The sequence below is a fragment of the Hakea prostrata genome, chromosome 7 (assembly GCF_041222555.1).
Source record: "Hakea prostrata isolate BN-2017 chromosome 7, UWA_Hpros_2, whole genome shotgun sequence".
In the NCBI taxonomy this organism is placed as follows: domain Eukaryota; kingdom Viridiplantae; phylum Streptophyta; class Magnoliopsida; order Proteales; family Proteaceae; genus Hakea; species Hakea prostrata.
Window position 1 is genome coordinate 56,363,429 of NC_142606.1, and position 16,987 is coordinate 56,380,415.

At 36.8% G+C, this 16,987-nt stretch overlaps 1 pseudogene; it reads left to right on the forward strand.

Moving 5' to 3' along the window:
* Positions 1–6,441: 6,441 nt before the first annotated feature.
* Positions 6,442–10,097, forward strand: LOC149011445 (putative phosphopantothenoylcysteine decarboxylase pseudogene; annotated as a pseudogene).
* The last annotated feature ends 6,890 nt before the right edge of the window (positions 10,098–16,987 follow it).

A 16,987-nucleotide genomic window follows, 5' to 3' on the forward strand; every position in this document is an offset into this window, starting at 1 on the left:
TAATAAAGGCAAGCCTTATTGTAGGAGACCTAATTGGCATCGTCCTCCAATTCTTGCCACACCACCTCCTCCCTTAAATGGTGGTTACAAACAACATTAGCCTACTTGGTCTTGTTCTCTCTTTCTCTCTCTCTCTCTCCCCCCCCCCCCTCAAACGTCTCTCTCTTCATCATTGCCATGGTTTTGAGTAGTAAGAAATGTGGTTAATTATAGTGCATAATATGAGAAATGGGTATCGACTAGTTCATAAAGTTTTCCTTTTCTTCTTTCGTGGAGGTAATTCATAAAGTGATACACTATCTGCATAAATCAATGGTATTGATAAATTTTGGCTTTGATTCTCCGTTAAGGATAAGACTTTGACACCTTAAAGGATTGGCTCAGTTGGTAAATACTAATTTCTTACAATATGAGGTCAAAGTTTGAATCTCTTTGGAGTTAGGGAGAAGTCCCACATATATAAAATAGTTATCAGGTCCCAACCTAATATAAAACTATCAATTCCTACCTTTGTTTAAATCATGTTTTAGCTCTTACTTTAGAGTGTGAGTCCATTAGAGACTGGGTTCCTTTAGCTTTTTCCCATTGGTTATCTTCTTTGATTCCTTGGTAGCTATTTCTTTTCTTTGTCAAAGACTGGAAAACTTCTTTAAACTGTTCAAGCCAGGAGACTTGGACGATAACAAAGATGGATTGACCATAAATATTGGTGGGATACTCCAACAAGACCTAGTCAAAGAAAGACAACGAGCTCCCTTAGCCAGAAAATCAGCTACCAAAAAAAGAATAAAAAATAGTAGTTAATCTAACAATCTCTTGAACTAGACTATAACACACCCATCCAAAGATGACAAAAAATTTTATAGAGCAAGAACTGATGGCATGCAATCCGGGCTGATTTGCAAATTTGAGATACCCAAAGAATTCCCTAGAAACAATCCATCTCTTAGAGCTTCTAGCTCAATTGCCGTAGCTGAGTTGCCATGTCCCTCTTTGCATTGGGTTGCAACAAACATTCCATTTATTTCCCAAGTAATGACTCCCTTTCCTCCCTTGTTTGTTACGGTATCCGACAACCCATCCAAAAACTTTGGAAACATTCCACATCCTCCGTAAGGTTTTTTAGAAGACTGCTAAATTCCCCCCTCATTGATAGAACCATTTAAATGGTTGTAAAATATTTGCACACGGAAACAAAAAAAATTAGTCTTAATAAGCACAACAGAGGCATACTTACCATGATATAGAGCTACACTTCTGGAATTCCAATGCACCACACCAATGCACTCTATATTTGATTCACCCAATCTATATTTTGACATACTCTAAACTTACCTCGAAGAATTCCATCCAATCATGAAAAAATTTTCCATGAAAAAAATCAATTGTATCAATACGTGTTGCTTGTGTCTAAAGATGCTACGCAAAGTAGAGTATCGATCTCACGGAGAATTTTATCTTTAACTTTCAATGTAAAAGTAAACTGATTTAAACAAGATTAACAAGATTGGTTTGTGATTGACGAACTAAATAACCAAATGACAGGTAATTAAACTAAAGAACCAAAATGGAGAATAAGTAATAGAAGGAACTTTAATGAATGAAATGAGTGTTGGGAATCAATTTCCCTTCCCCTGAATTTATAATGCAAATACTATAGCAATACTAAAGCCCAAAGTATATCAAGAACTTAGAATGAAATGGCATAATGATATTTTCCAATACACATATGCATTAGCATCCTAATTCAAAATTTTCATATTCCTATGGAGAAATGAAATAAGAATGCAACTTATACTCAATCCCAATCATGACAATGTGAGGTAAGTGAGTATTCCAACCCAACCTACTAATTAGCTACATTCAAATAAAGATTAAGTTAACTCACACTATTCAGTAAGCATCTAGACTCAATTAACTTTCCAGTTAACTAAAATCATAGCATTCATTCATGAAAGATCAATCAATAAATGAAATTAATCAATAACTAACATGTTGAATTCATTGATAATTGATTGTACTGCAATAAAACTAAAGAACACTTGATAATTACATCTCAAAATTCAGATTCAGGTACTCTCATCATCCCAACATAGTAAGAACTTAGCCCATAGTAGAAATCAAAAGCACATAAACATCATTCAGCTAGAGTATAAGAAGATAGAATTATAAAACTGAAAAGAAAACTAGGAGATCCAATGCTTCCACACGAACTCCAGCCTTCCTCTCCAGCAGCTCTATTTCTTTTTTACCAGTTCAGCTTTTCTAGTTCTCTTTCTATTATATTCTGCCTCATCTCTCCTGCAACCCTTTCTCTCTTTCTTCTCTAAATGTTTTCAATCATTAGGGTAGAACCTGGCTGTAGGATTAGAAAATCCCCCTTGAGATCCAGGGCTGAGAACATTCACGTATTTACAAGAATAAAGTCCCCTTTAGTTAGCCCTTTTTAGTCATTTCCATGTGAATTTATTCTGGGAATATTCTGCTCCGTGATGCTGCAGCAATCTTTCAGCAAAGTTAGAGAACATGTTCTTTTTCTATTATGGGTCTTCACCTACATTACTAGGAGAAAGAGGGTTAATCAAATTCATCCATTAATCTGAAGAGAAATTCATGCAAGAGTGACAATAATGACCTTTACAAAATTCAAAATGTTAAGACTCACTAAAACAACATCTAATGACTACTAACACTAAAACAAAGATAAAATACTCTTAAATCAAGCCATCTCAAGTATAAAATTACCAAACTCAACTCTATTTCATTGAGTTATCAATACTCAAGGGAGAAAGTTTCCAATAGTCTTTGACATGAGAACAATTAAATAAAGCATGACTCATACTCTCAACACCACTACCACAAACCAAACACAATGGGGCTCAAATGTCCCTTTTTGCAAATAGAGAACTACTAATAGCCATGGCTTCATGTGAAGCTCTTCAAAGAAAATATTTGAAGTTTGGGAGTGTGGGGATCTTGCAGATTTCATTTGAACAAACAGATGAAGAAGAAGAAGTGCAAGCAATTTCTTCTTTTAATGGGTTTGCCCCAATCCATCAATTGGGTTAGTGTAGGTATCTTGTGGGGATGTAATAAGATTTAAAACTCATTTTCAACATCTTCAGTTTTGTTATGTAAATAGGTTGAACAACGTGTTAGGAATAATGGATATACAACCACGAACAAAGAAGAACACAAGCAAAATACACAAGAAGGATTTAACGTAGTTCGGAAAAACTGTCTATGTCCACTAGAGAGAAAAGAAGTTTTACTATTTCAGAAAACCTCATAACACTCTCACACCCCTACAGCATTACCCTTTGTTTGCCTTGCCCAATCCCTATCACCGGGTTATCTCACAGAGACTATTTATAGAGAAACCTAAAACCCTAATTCCAATATAATTATAATTTTACCCCAGTACTAGTAATTAACCCAAACTTTGTTTCAACTACAAATAAAATCTAAAACCATAATTACATGGACCCACAGAATACAAGACATCCAAACCCAACACAATATTCATGTTGATTTTCTAGATAGAGGAGCTAAAAGGTTTTCTTTGAGTCATGTGTGGTGGTGGTTGTCAGCCCACTTCCTTGTTTGGGCAAGTTTTAACACCTCCAGTTTGAGGCTGGAGAGTTTAATAAAATTTTCAGCTGGATCAAAAAAAAAAAAAAAAAGAATCATGTCACCATCTGAAATTGAGATTGGCTCTCTACCCCAAAAAAATAAAAAAATAAAAAATTGAGATTGGCTTTCAAAATCAGACTATATTTGCATATGAGTGAGACACATAATATTAATACTTGAAATTTGGAATAGATTTACTAGTGATTGTGTTGTAGCCTTATTATGTTTATTCAATTACTTTGGAGGATTTCTACCAAAAAAGTCTTTGGAGCTTACCACCCCTTCCTTTGTTGTAAATAAATCTATCTATTACTATTTCCAAGTATTTTAATTTGGGTCAGTTTATATAATTTATTTTTTTCTAAAAAACTAGTAATAAAGTCAACATAAAAGATTTGCCACCTACTAATAGAATCAATTTGTAATAATCTTATGTAGACAGATGGTCGATAGGTATTCCCCTTTAGTTCTTTTTTTCTTTTTTCATCACATAAAGAACATGATAAAATAAAGTTTTGGGTTGTAAATTGGTGAAGCTAGGTTAGTTGAAATTGGGAATTGTCAGCCAATTATAGTCCAAACTGGTTGATTCCCAACTTTTTTTTTTTTTTTGTGATAAAAGTATAATTTGATCAAATCAACCTTTTAATGAACCAATCTTCAACAAATTCTATTTTTTTGAAGTGTTTCTAGCAATTAAGGGTGGCCAACAAAGGGTGAAAGTTTACTCTATTAGGAGAGTTAGAAACAATGTTGAGTGTAGGAGATCCCTTTTGATTAATCAAGGATTGAGAGTTGACTGAATGATATTAGAGGAATGCTATTCTATTTCAACATAGTTCAAAAGCCAATGAAGGAAGTGCAGGGAAAATCATGATTTTGTTTTTTTTTCATCTGCTCATGTAATCCTTTTAAATGGTAACAGGGTTAAGCATGTAGGGGAGAAACTATCATCAATAACAATAACAACAATAAGCCTTGTTCAAACTAAATAGGATCAATTACATAAATTCTTATTTTCCAATGAACTTAATTTGAGACCGTACTAAACACGAAGCCAACTAGAAAACTAACCATATGACTTAAAAAGAAAAAAAGGCAGATGAATGAGAAAATTCCAAGAGAAAATTTAACCTTATTAGTGGAATTATCATAAGACATTTCTTTTTGCCTTTGACATCTTATGTCTAAAACCTCAAACACTAAAATAATATGACTGACTAGTTGTTTGGTGTGGTATATAGACCAAAAATAGAAATGGAAACTTAGAGAGACACTTTGCTTCTTTTTTTTATTATCATTTTTTTTCAGGGGGGGGGGTGGAATTTGATGTTCATCCATGCCAATTTATGCATACCTTGCCTACATCTTCAAAGTAAATCTTTTATATAATTTAAATATACCATCAAAGAGAGCAACCCTATGATAGTCTTTTGGCTACTTTTCTTAATGCACTTTAGAAGAAATACTCGATCTTCCATGGAGACCGGCCTCTTGACAATTTGACATATATATGCTAGTAATGATGCACATGCATATGCACATGTGATGTGTTCTCCCTAATCGGTTTGAAGAAAGAAGAAAACATGGAGTGTGATCTAAATTATTACAGTCCACATTGTGTTTGTTTGAGTTTGTTTAATTGAAAATATTTTGAATGAAATTAAAGTTCCGATCATAATTTGAATTGCTACATGCTATCTATGGTTGACCTAAATTAGAAGGCATACAACCCAACTTCAGTGGACAATGAAATGGTTGAATGTCATGTGTGTGTGTTTATTGAGTATTTAATTTTTGAATCACTACTCCAATTCTGCAGTTGTACCATATGCCAAACTTCTGCTATATTTCTCCTACCATACCGCTATATTATTATCCTTCATGATGCAAAACTCTAATATTATATTTTCTTCGGCTAACAATCCTCTGCCGTATTGGTCTCCTTATAGCAATGGGAGATTTTATCTCACCATCATTGAAGAATATACCAGGCTATCCTCCTTTTCTAAATGAGAACCACCACTGCTATAGAATCGCACTCAACCCAAACCTTCTTCACATGTAACTGCCTTGCCCAAACCATACCATATATAAAAACCTCCAACTTAGCCTCAAAGTCCGATTAGAAAATCTAATTTGATAAAAGCTTGATGTATGGTACAGTTCTAGATGATGAACCAACCTTACAGGACAAAGCTTTGTTCGAATTTCAGCAAAATTCGTTGTTTCTCTAGTTTTGTAGGACGGTGCAATGGCGAAGTTCGCCAAAAAATCGCACATTGCTTAAAACCAGTGTACATCGTCATTGGGGGGCGACACGAAATAAACATAAAGTCGGCGATATATCACCATCACCGACGGTTGACATGTCGTTCGATTTCTCCGACACCAGCACCACCCACTACCCCGACCGGACACACCGACTACCCCGACGGTCGACATGTTGTTCGTTTCCTCATCTCTATTTTGCATCTTCCAACCCAATTTCTCTAAGAAATCAAGCATATTCTCCTTCTGCTCCTGACTGAATTTCGACCTGAACCTCTTTCGTCCATTAGGAGTTGCAGTGGTTGCTCCTACAGTCACTTGATGATTGTAATTATTAACCAGTTGATGGGAATCTGATGGAACAGAGAGACTCGAGTTCAAAGCCAGTAACATGTAAGGTGTTGATGGGTAGTAAGAAGAAGAAAGTGGAGGTGGGGAAGGTGAATTGGGGCTTTGGGCACAAGTGGTGTTAGAGCTTAGAAGGTGGTGGTGGTGGTGGTAGTGGAAGTCGAAGGGAAGGGAGGCTTCTTCAGGTTCATGGTGGTGGAAGTTGCGATGCCAACCACAAGTGGCATATTTGAGGAGAAGAAGAAGAAGAAACACGCACCTGCATATCGCCAAAAGTCGCCTGACATGTCGACTTGCGTCGCCGTATCAGGCGTATCACCAGGCACCGATACGGCAACACAAGTACCTTGCTTAAAACTATGATTATGATTAGATGCTATAAAAGATAAGCGGAGGAAGCTGGATTATACAGATCTAGCGTGTTTGATTTGACCTGTAATGGGCTTAGGGGATCCCGATTGAACTGAGTTGACACAGTGAATGGACACCGGGTTTCAGTTAAGTAGTTACTAGTTATTGAAAACGAATGATCGCGCCAAAAACGCAAGAAATGGATACGGAAAGGATAACATATTTATGTAAGGGTATTTTCGTCCTTTTAACTTAGAAAGGCAACCGCCAACGAGAAGATGAAATGAGTTCTAAACTCGATGAAAGAGCAGAGAGATAACATATTTATGCGAGGGTATTTGCTTCAGTTGCGTTTTGATTTCGTCTGATTTTTTTTTTATCGCTGTTGAAGAATGCGAGAGATAGCCAATCAACTCAAGATAATCATTCTTGTGTTCTTGTCGCCGGCGGCGTCAAATTTTCCGTTAAACTAGCCATCGTTTGAAACTTGAGTAGCATTCAAGGTAGTTTCCGATGCTTTCCTTCTGCTTTCTGTGTAGACAATACATAAATTTCAGTTTATCGGCATGTGGTTTTCCCTGTGTTCTCTTCTGTCTTCTAATTGTTGGTTTCGTTTTTGGTGATTTGGTCAAAATTAATTTGAGTTTGTTTACGGTGGTGGCAAGGTTTGTAAGTCTGGAAGAATTGGAGTTTATTTTGGCTCCATAGAAATCAAGATTGGTTATGACCAAATCAGAAGTTGAATTGTAGGGCTTTTAAACGTCCCACGTATCAGAAACTGGTCTTTGTTTTTCCTTGGAGTTGTGATCTTAATACCGTTTCTTTTACTCACTAATTGTTAGGTCTCTCTTTCTCTTTCTCTCCTTTGAAGCTTGGAGTTCAACTATCTGTGGTTTCTGGTGCAGTTGAGATTTTGTGAAGGCGAAGTAAGTGGCCCTTAAAGTTTCTTCCCCCCCACCCCCCCAATTCTCCGACTGCTGATGTGATTACCTGATCTTCCTATGAATTCTACTAAAAAGTATATACAGGTTTGGCATATTTGATCATTTCTGAGTCCTTGGTATTCCTTCTTCTTCTTCTTCTTTGTTTTCTTGGGTTGTCTTTAATCATTATGGATCTGCACTCGGTCGTATTAGCAGAAACTAAATAGTTATGATGAACACCTTTGATCTCCCATCTCTATTTGATTTTTATATGTTAAAATCTGATTTCTTTTGAATTTTCATTCTTGTTCAATCTTCATTCATTACGTAGGGACCAGAAAATGAACCGAAAATTGTAGCTCTGAGACTACATTGAATAACATTAACTCTATCAAGATTTGAATTCTTGATTAATCAAGAGCAAATTGAAAACAAGCATCAGATTTTTGTGCTTTCAGATTTCTATTTTCACTCTCTTTGAAACAAACTCACCTACGGCCCTTACCAGGATTCTTGGAGATAGATTGAGTCTGTTCACAGATTCTGGTTACTATTAATTCTTGATGTGTTAATGGGACAATCTCATTTCTTTCTGCGAGTTTTCCTGCTTGTCCATTGTGGTATTCAGTTGCTTGTTAACAGAACAAATAGCACAATGTCGTGCGACAATATCTTGATTTTGCTTTTATCTCTGACTCTGGGAGTGTTCCTGTGTAGGTTATGGCCAGTCAGGAACCAGTTGGTAGTTCCGGAGGGATTTCGATACAAAATAATGTAGTTCCTACAACTAGAAGGCCTCGGATTTTATTAGCTGCAAGTGGAAGCGTAGCTGAAATGAAGTTTCAGGTTTTAAGGAATTTTCTCCGTCGATGGGCAGACACTAAAACGGTCGTCACCAAGACATTTTTACAGCTTATTGATACACCATCAATGCCTGATAGTGTTTCTGTTTACGTTGATGACACTGAATGGCGCCGTTGGAAGAAATCAGAATACAAAATGTTTCATGATGTGCTTTGTGAGTGGGCTGATGTCATGGTTATCGCACCCCTGTCAACCAATACACTTGGCAAGGTACATATTTTCTAATTAGTAAACTACTGTTCACTGGGTTTTTGATTTGTGGTAAACTAGTGAAATAATTCAGGGAGCTATAATATATTTAGAAGGCTATCAATTCCATCTGGAGGTTATCGCCTCTTCCAGTTGTGGCATTTTATTAAGATCAACTTCTTACCCAAAATGCAACCCTCAGCATTTGTTCAACTTCTGACATCTTGTTAATTGCTTAAGTAGATATGGCTAGGTTGGCATTTTTGGGTGTTCTCTGGTCTTGCTCATTTATGCTTCTTAACGAATAAAAGCCTAACATACCTTCATTTTCATGTGAACTCTTTTCCCTGCTTACTTGAAAGTAGGAACTCATAGCTGAGATTTTCTTCATTGGAAACTCAACTGCTAAATTTGGTTAATGCAATTGGAAACGATCTTCATGTCAAGTTTACTTAAGCTGAGTCTAAACCTGATTATAGACTTCAACTTCCTTCCTGATTTGAGTTGCATTTGGGTAGTTAGATATAACTTGCACAACTCTTTTAATGTTTACAGTACCATCTATGTTTTGTTCAGTTCCTCCCATCTTGACCTAGAGGTTGTATAAGTCATTAATATAGTTCGGGTCTTATTGTTTCTGGAATAGTTTTTTCACAGTTTGTTAAATACTCTTGAAAAATCTTGTTTCTGTCATTCTTTTTAGGCTATTTTTGGTATCAATTATCATTCTCAATTATGAGAAATTTTCATTATTTTAAGTTATTCGGCATCTATTATTAGTTTTGTTTTTATTTAAAATAATAGAAAAATCTTCAAAATCCATAATAGACAAAAATGTCTATTATGGATTATGATGAAAATGGAATTCTCTTCATTTATGCAAATGTTTACTAGTTAAGATGTGGGTAAAATAGTCAATACACATTCTTTTATAAAAAATCATACATTTTTTTTTCTCTTTCCTCTTTTTTCACTTGCTCACTATCATTTTCTAACAATTTTTTATTTTGACATTCCAAACTTATTTTTCATTCTATAATTTATTTTTGACAAAATTCACCAAACCATTTTTCATTCTTAACCAATAATGAATTCTTGTACTCATTTCTTTTAAATAGGCATAATAGAGAATGAGAATTGTTGATACCAAAAAGAGCCTTTGTCTTCTGTTTTTTATGTAATGTACATTGCTCAATCTTATGTTGGTTCTCCTCTCTATTCTGATAGATTGCATTGGGCTTAAGTGATGACCTTTTGACATCCATTGTTGGAGCCTGGGACTTTAGTAATAAGCTGCTTGTAGTTGCACCATCAATGGATACGTCCAAGGGGGACTTTGACGATACTCTCACACAAGAGTTTCTTAGGAAGATCGAGTCGCGCGGTGTTCTTCTTGTGATGCCTCCAACCACTGATGCTTCTGGGGATAGTAGCGCTGATGCAATGGCAAAGCCTTCTTCCATCAGTGCTTCGTTGCTAGTCTCTTTGGTTTCAAATGGTTGGAAAATATTAAGCTAGTGCAAGTCTACATTGACCTGCATTATAAGCAGAGACTAGTGGCTGTTGTAACAATTTACACACTTGGGTGGGAATTAATGTTGGCATCTCACTGTTTCAGTACTTACATCAATTGAATGAAAAGATTCTTTTTTCATTATCCTACCTTGGGTATGATAAAACCCAACAAACTCCTAAACCACATGCATTTTGATGTTTATATTTTTGCCACCCTCTTTTACTCTGTGAGCAGGCTAAAGGTTCAAAAACTTAAAACTGGGTACAAGATTAGCTATCATGGGATTCCTATTTGATTAGTCCTGGAATCGTTTGATTTGACCCAGTTTACACGATTGAATTTTTATGAACTCAATGAGTGATACCAACTCTGAGTTCTGAGGTAAACAATTCTTTTATCTTTTCTTCGACACCCTGGGAGCATAAGAAATTTGTTACTGATGACCTGTATAAATATATCAGGTTCTTGAGGTTTTTGGCGTCGTTTGAGAATTTAGAGGAACACCCCCACCAAAAAGAACAATGTGGAAGTGATAAATTGTTTAAGTACAGTTTGCTTTTGAGGTCCAACCAACTCTTAATCCTTCATTTCTTCTTGGTTTGGAAGTCCTACCGATTTGTTGATTTGATACTGGCTCAAGCTGAGTTTTATGAATCAATTAATTTCTCATGGCCGTTCTCAAATTTAACAAAGTTGAGGACCCCAAGATATCCTTCCAACAATGAAATTATCCCATACAAATTCACATGTCTCACTACACAAGTGGGAAGACCAAGACCAAGAGTGGAAAATGAATCCTTTGAATGAAAAACACATTAGGGCCTGTTTGGTTACATGAGTCCGGAGATTTCAAATCTATGGAGTTATAATTTATAAAATTAGATGTTTGGTTGTGGAATGAAATTCGTGGATTCATCCTAAAAAACTATTTGATCGACGTGATTTTTGTGAATATGCAAATGTATAGCTTTTTTGAAATCTCGGATTTCACCCATTACCCATAAATCACTGATTCACGTTTTTAGTGTAAAAAGGTGAATCTCTAGATTTCATGAATCTAGAGATTTTTACAACCAAACGGGTATAACTCTCAAATTCATGAATCCGGAGATTTGAAATCTCTAGATTCATGTAACCAAACAGGCCCTTAATAAATTGTAAATTGAGACAGATATGTCCATATCTCCACATTGTTGGATTTATTTGGGGTTCCACGAGTCATGACATACAAGTGACATGTTAAGACCTCAGCATTGAAGGTTGCAGGCTTTTTAAATCTTAGGGACCTCACCACTGAGAGGTGGTACTAGAAATTTACATATAATCGTTGAATGGGTTACACAGACTTGTTCAATCTTCAGATTCTCCACCTAGATGGAGAGGAAATTTTATCTCATAAGAAATTTTAGACAGTTAAGGGAGTCTAAATCTGAGAGGAATTTTCCTCTATTTATGTTGAGAAATAAAATTTTCAAATCATATGATTGGATTTAATACCATTCACCACCATTTGGCATGAGTTTTTTTTAGGGCACCCATTTAAGTTGGACTGAAACTCTTGACTGCTCACTTAAGTGAAAAATATTACAAGCTGTCCACTTTTCATTTTTCAAAAAACCCAAGAGTTAACTTTTCCATCATTGACTGTTATGTTTTCAAATTTAAGTAGTTAACACCAAAATACCCCACATATAATCAAATTGCTAAAATGCCCTCTAGAACATTTCTCGGCCCCTCTCATTCACTTCCCTCCCATCGTCTCTCTCCACTCGCAACTCACTGACACTGACCTCCAGTAAAGACTCTTCCATCACCGAGAACAACTGGTGAAGTAGCTAGACAATCCTGATTGCCTTAAAATCTTTCCTGCGGCCCAAGTATCGACAAGATATGAGATCATCTCATCGTCATGCTTGAAACTAGGTCAAAATTGTTGCTTCCTTTTGATCTCTGGTGATCTACAATCATGATCTCTAGTTCCCCAGAGATGTGAATAGCCTCTTCAGGCACTTTTCTTCATTGCCCACCTTTGTCGTTGCAAGTGCTATGACAGTATTTGCAGGAAACTATTGCTCCGTCAGTATTTGCAGGAACTATTAATGCTCCATCAGAGGGTGAGAGTTTTCTGAGATGATGATAATGGTAAGGTTGAGGATTTTGATAAGGCTTGGGATGATGAGGAGCAATATTAACAAGGGCTTATTAGGAAGCTTTGGCGGCAGATCAAATAAGGTGTAGGTGTCAAGGAACACAACCTCATCAAATCCTCTATGTCTCCGTTTTTTATGGGCACTTGGTTGGTTTAGTGGGTTTTTGCTCTGTGATGAAATGTCATTAGTGGATTGAGATTTTCTTGGCCAGAACCTTTGACGTTTGAAACTCTATAAAACATAGCTCCACAACTGGACGGTTGGAAAGATATTTGATTTCAACTACTTACTTCTCTCTTGTTCTTCCAAATTTGATTTTAGAAACCCTAAATGTTGGATTTGATCCTACAAGATTGAACTTTGGTTCTGTATCTGGGTGAAAATTCTTAAGGTTCAATACTTAGGCACTAACATTTATTCACTTGAAGATCCAGACTTTCGACATGAATTATTTAGGGTAATCAAGTGAACAAGGAGTTTTTTTGTAACTCCTTGTGTGAAAGTCATTTTCAGATTCCCTATTTGAACTATGGATAGCTCTGGCGTGTTTACCCTTCAGTACTAGGCCTTGGAAGCAGTCTGCCCTCCCTCTACAAAAGTGTAGTGGTTGGGGCTTATATGGGACAAGACACTACCCTAGATTCTCCTTCATTCGCTTGGCTCGCCAACCTTGATATATAGCTAGGCTACCCTACCAAAGAGGGTAAGGATGAAGGGGTACTAGGCCGAGTTTGAATGTTGATATATACTCACTGTGTCTAATGTAACATGGTTGATGAGGAAGTCATGTTAGCCACCTCTTCAATTCTTCGATCTGCTGCAATTATTGGTCTAATATGCTTCGGCTCAATTAATGGCTTTGTCACCTATGACCATTTGAACTGGCAAGAAAGAAGTTGGTGTGATGGGAGGCTAAACAATATGTTAGTTAAAATTAAAGTAACAAACACAACAATAATCGATCAAGCATTCAACAAACAAACCACAATAGACACACAGGAATTTTTAATGTGGAGAAACCCGCAAAGGAAAAAACCACGGGACTGTTGTCGGAGTCCACCCAAACTTTCACTATTACCAAATGATAATTATAATGAGTATACAATTAAGATTCCATCTCTAGATAACAGTAGAGAAACACAATGTCACCACCACATCATCAAAAAAATGGAAATCTAAGAGAATGGAGAAAAATCACCAGAGAAGTTTCCCGTGAACTATGGTAGAATGATATTTTGACCGTTGGATATGAAGATCTAGGTGCCACGACCATTCCCTTCAAATTTCATCTTATTTTGGCAACGTTTCACCGTCGGATTCACTGGAGAAAACCAGAAACACTCTTCTTCTTCTTCCTCCTGTTTCCACTCTCTCTCTCTCTCTTTTTGTTTCTGTGTTTTTCTGTTTTGTGCGGCTGCTATATTGTTCAACGGAAGCAAACCTATTGCTTCGGTTCTTTTTAAAAAAAATTGGGCCCCCACTAATATAATGGGTCGGACCCAACAAATCTCCCTCCCCCTCTGTGCCCATGAGGGAGGAAACCACAACTTGACTCCTTACTTGGAATCCTTGTGTGCAAGATCCTTGCACACCTCAAACTTCTCTCGAGTAACAATCTTTGTTAGCATATCAGATGCATTCTTATCTATATGAATTTTCACAATCTTCAACAGCTCATCTTCCACCACATCATGCAACCAATGTATCTTATATCAATGTGCTTTGTGCGAGAGTGATATGTAGAGTTCATGCTCAAATCTATAGCACTCTGACTGTCACAGTATACCACATACTTGTCTTGCTTCAAACTCAATTCTTGGAGAAATCTTTTCAACCACAACATTTCTTTCCTTGCTTCAGCAATGGCTATGTATTCAACCTCAGTTGTAGACTAAGACACACATTTATGTAGTTTGGACTGCCAAGAGATAGCTCCCCCTGCAAAAGTAAAAATATACCTAGAAGTTGATGATCTACAATCAAGATCACCTGCCATGTTAGAATCACTATACCCTTCCAAGACTGGATCTGAACCTCCAAAACATAAACACAATTTGGAACTTCCTCTCAAATATCTAATGATCCATTTCACAGCTTCCCAATGATCTTTCCCTGGATTATCAAGAAACTTGCTCACAACACTAACTGCTTGTGCAATATCTGGTCTAGTGCAGACCATGGCATACATAAGACTACCAAATACAGATGAGTAAGGAATACATGACATTGCTTCTTTTTCTTGACTTGTAGATGAATATGATTGCTTACTCAGTTTAAAGTGATTGGCAAAAGGCATGCTTATAGGCTTAGCACCTTGCATGTTGAACCTTTTAAGCACCCGTTCAATATATTTTTCTTGTGACAACCATAGCTTCCTAGCCTTCCTCTCACGAACAATCTGCATGCCCAATATTTGTCAGGCTGGCCCTAAGTCCTTCATATCAAAGGACTTGAACAACTGTTCTTTCAATTTCTTAATCATATGTGCATCTTGCCCAATTATCAACATGTTATCAACGTAAAGGAGAAAAACAATAAACTTATTATCTGGAAATTTTCTAATGTATACACAAGGATATGCTTGAGTCCTCTTATATCCAATAGCCACCATCAGTGAGTCAAACTTCTTTTACCACTACCTTGGTGGGTGAAATCCCCTGGATTTCTACCCCTTTAACCTGTGGCTTCGAGACCGAGAAAATCGAGCCTCAAGTTGATGACAAATGTGGGCCATTCAAGTGGAGCCCGAAGGGTTGGAAATAGAACTCATGTTGGTGGATGACCCTTGAGTTGACTCAAGAACTCTCCTAGAGTTTAAGAGAAGAGAGAAGATTAATCTCGATGGTATAAAAAGGGTGATTTTGGAACATCTGTAGATCGGCGATGGAGAATCCGATTGATGCGAATAAGGTATCAAATAGAAGATCATCAAAAAACCTTTCCAACAAACCAAAAATCACCGAAATTGGATATTGGCTGGCCCCTCAACCAAGGCCAATAGATTGGGCCGGTTAAACGACTGGTCGACTGCCTCTCCAGTTTGGGGCAGAATCGGGTTTTTCCTCTTTAAAACCCTATTTTGAATTCCTATTCTCTCATACTCTCATTTTAGAAGGCTAGTACGAGGCTGAGGCTAAATGAGGAGGAGAAACCAAGAGAAGGAAGAGATTCTAACCATTCGGAAGCTTGCCGACACCCAAATCATAGCGAAATTGTTAGAAAAGGTGAGAATCCTCAAACCCTCTTCCTTGAGCTTGGTTTTTGAGGCGTTCTTCGCAATAAATGATAGATTTGGGTTGTTGATGCATGTTAGATCTATTGAATTCTTGTGTTTAGTTATATTTATGTTTTTCATTAATTTAGAAGTGGTTTGTGCGAATCGTTGAGAACATTTTTGCATTTTGACTCTCAGAGACGCTCCCGGGTGATTCGGAGAGCCAAATTTGGGCCTTTTTGATCTAGAACGAATTGGATCAAATTGAAGGTATCCTTAGAACCCTATTGTTGACAATTAGACATTCCCATAGTTTCGTTTCAATTTGATTTCGAATCGATGACGAAATATTGAGTTTCACCGAAACTAGATTGAGAACGGTGGGTTCGAACCTAGTTGGTAGATTAAGATTTTGTTGGGTGATGTTGGGAACTCCATTAAAACCCAATTGACTTCTAATTTATGTATGTTGGTCTTATTAGATGATTAGGTTTATTTTGATTATAATTACCAACTCGTGAGTGTGACTTTGTGGAACTTTGGAGATCTTATACTAACTAGAAAGATGAGGAAAATACTTAACCTCATCTTGCATGTTTAATTAAGTTAATTAAATTTCATTATCGATATCTTGCCTTGTTTTAGTATTTATTATCTTGTGATTATGTGTGGGACTTTGCACGAATGAAAGGTAAGAAAGTATGTTTGCTTTCATTTTCAATATTCTTTAAATGATGATATGAGAATCTGTGTGGGATTGGTTTTGAGACTTAGATTCTCTTATATCTATTAACCAACTAAGATTGTGGGTCCACCCATTACCGTAATAAACATGCATGAGTATGCATCTAGACCTAAGTACATGAATGTTAAGTGTCTAGAAGTGTTTGGCTAGGTAACCTCATGAGTACTACTATCCTTCCAGTAGGGGTATTGAAGCCGGATAATCTGTGATGTTAATGGCTGGGTCCTGAGTGTCAAGCAGGCCCACTATCATCATAGGGGGTTGCCTATAATAGATAAGGGCTCCTGGGCGCTCAAGACCGGTATCCAACCTGTGAGAGGACATGGAGAGCATCTTGTCCATTATATGTGGATGACCACTTGGTTAAGGAATGAGATCCAACAGATGACTTCTGTTGAGGATTCCATTCATAGGTGGAAAGGTATTGAATCAAAAGGGCACTAGGCATGAGGGGAGATATCCGGACCATATGTAGTATGAGACCGTATGACTTTGCACTGGGCTAGGATTATCCTTGACAGGCGCTAAATCTCATACCAAACTGTGATATAAGAGAGTGGTGACCTATACCCCAACCATGGCTTGACAGGACTTTACCCAACAACCGTGGATAACCCAATAGACGTCTCTTGTTGAGGAAGAGTGACTGTGACTGCCTAAAGGAGATTCGTGTTTAAACTTAATGCGTGTCTACCATAGAAACTTTATTTTAGAGTTAGGAGAATAATATCATAATCATTCATATATTATAACACTGTTATTATTTACATTATCAATATTCAT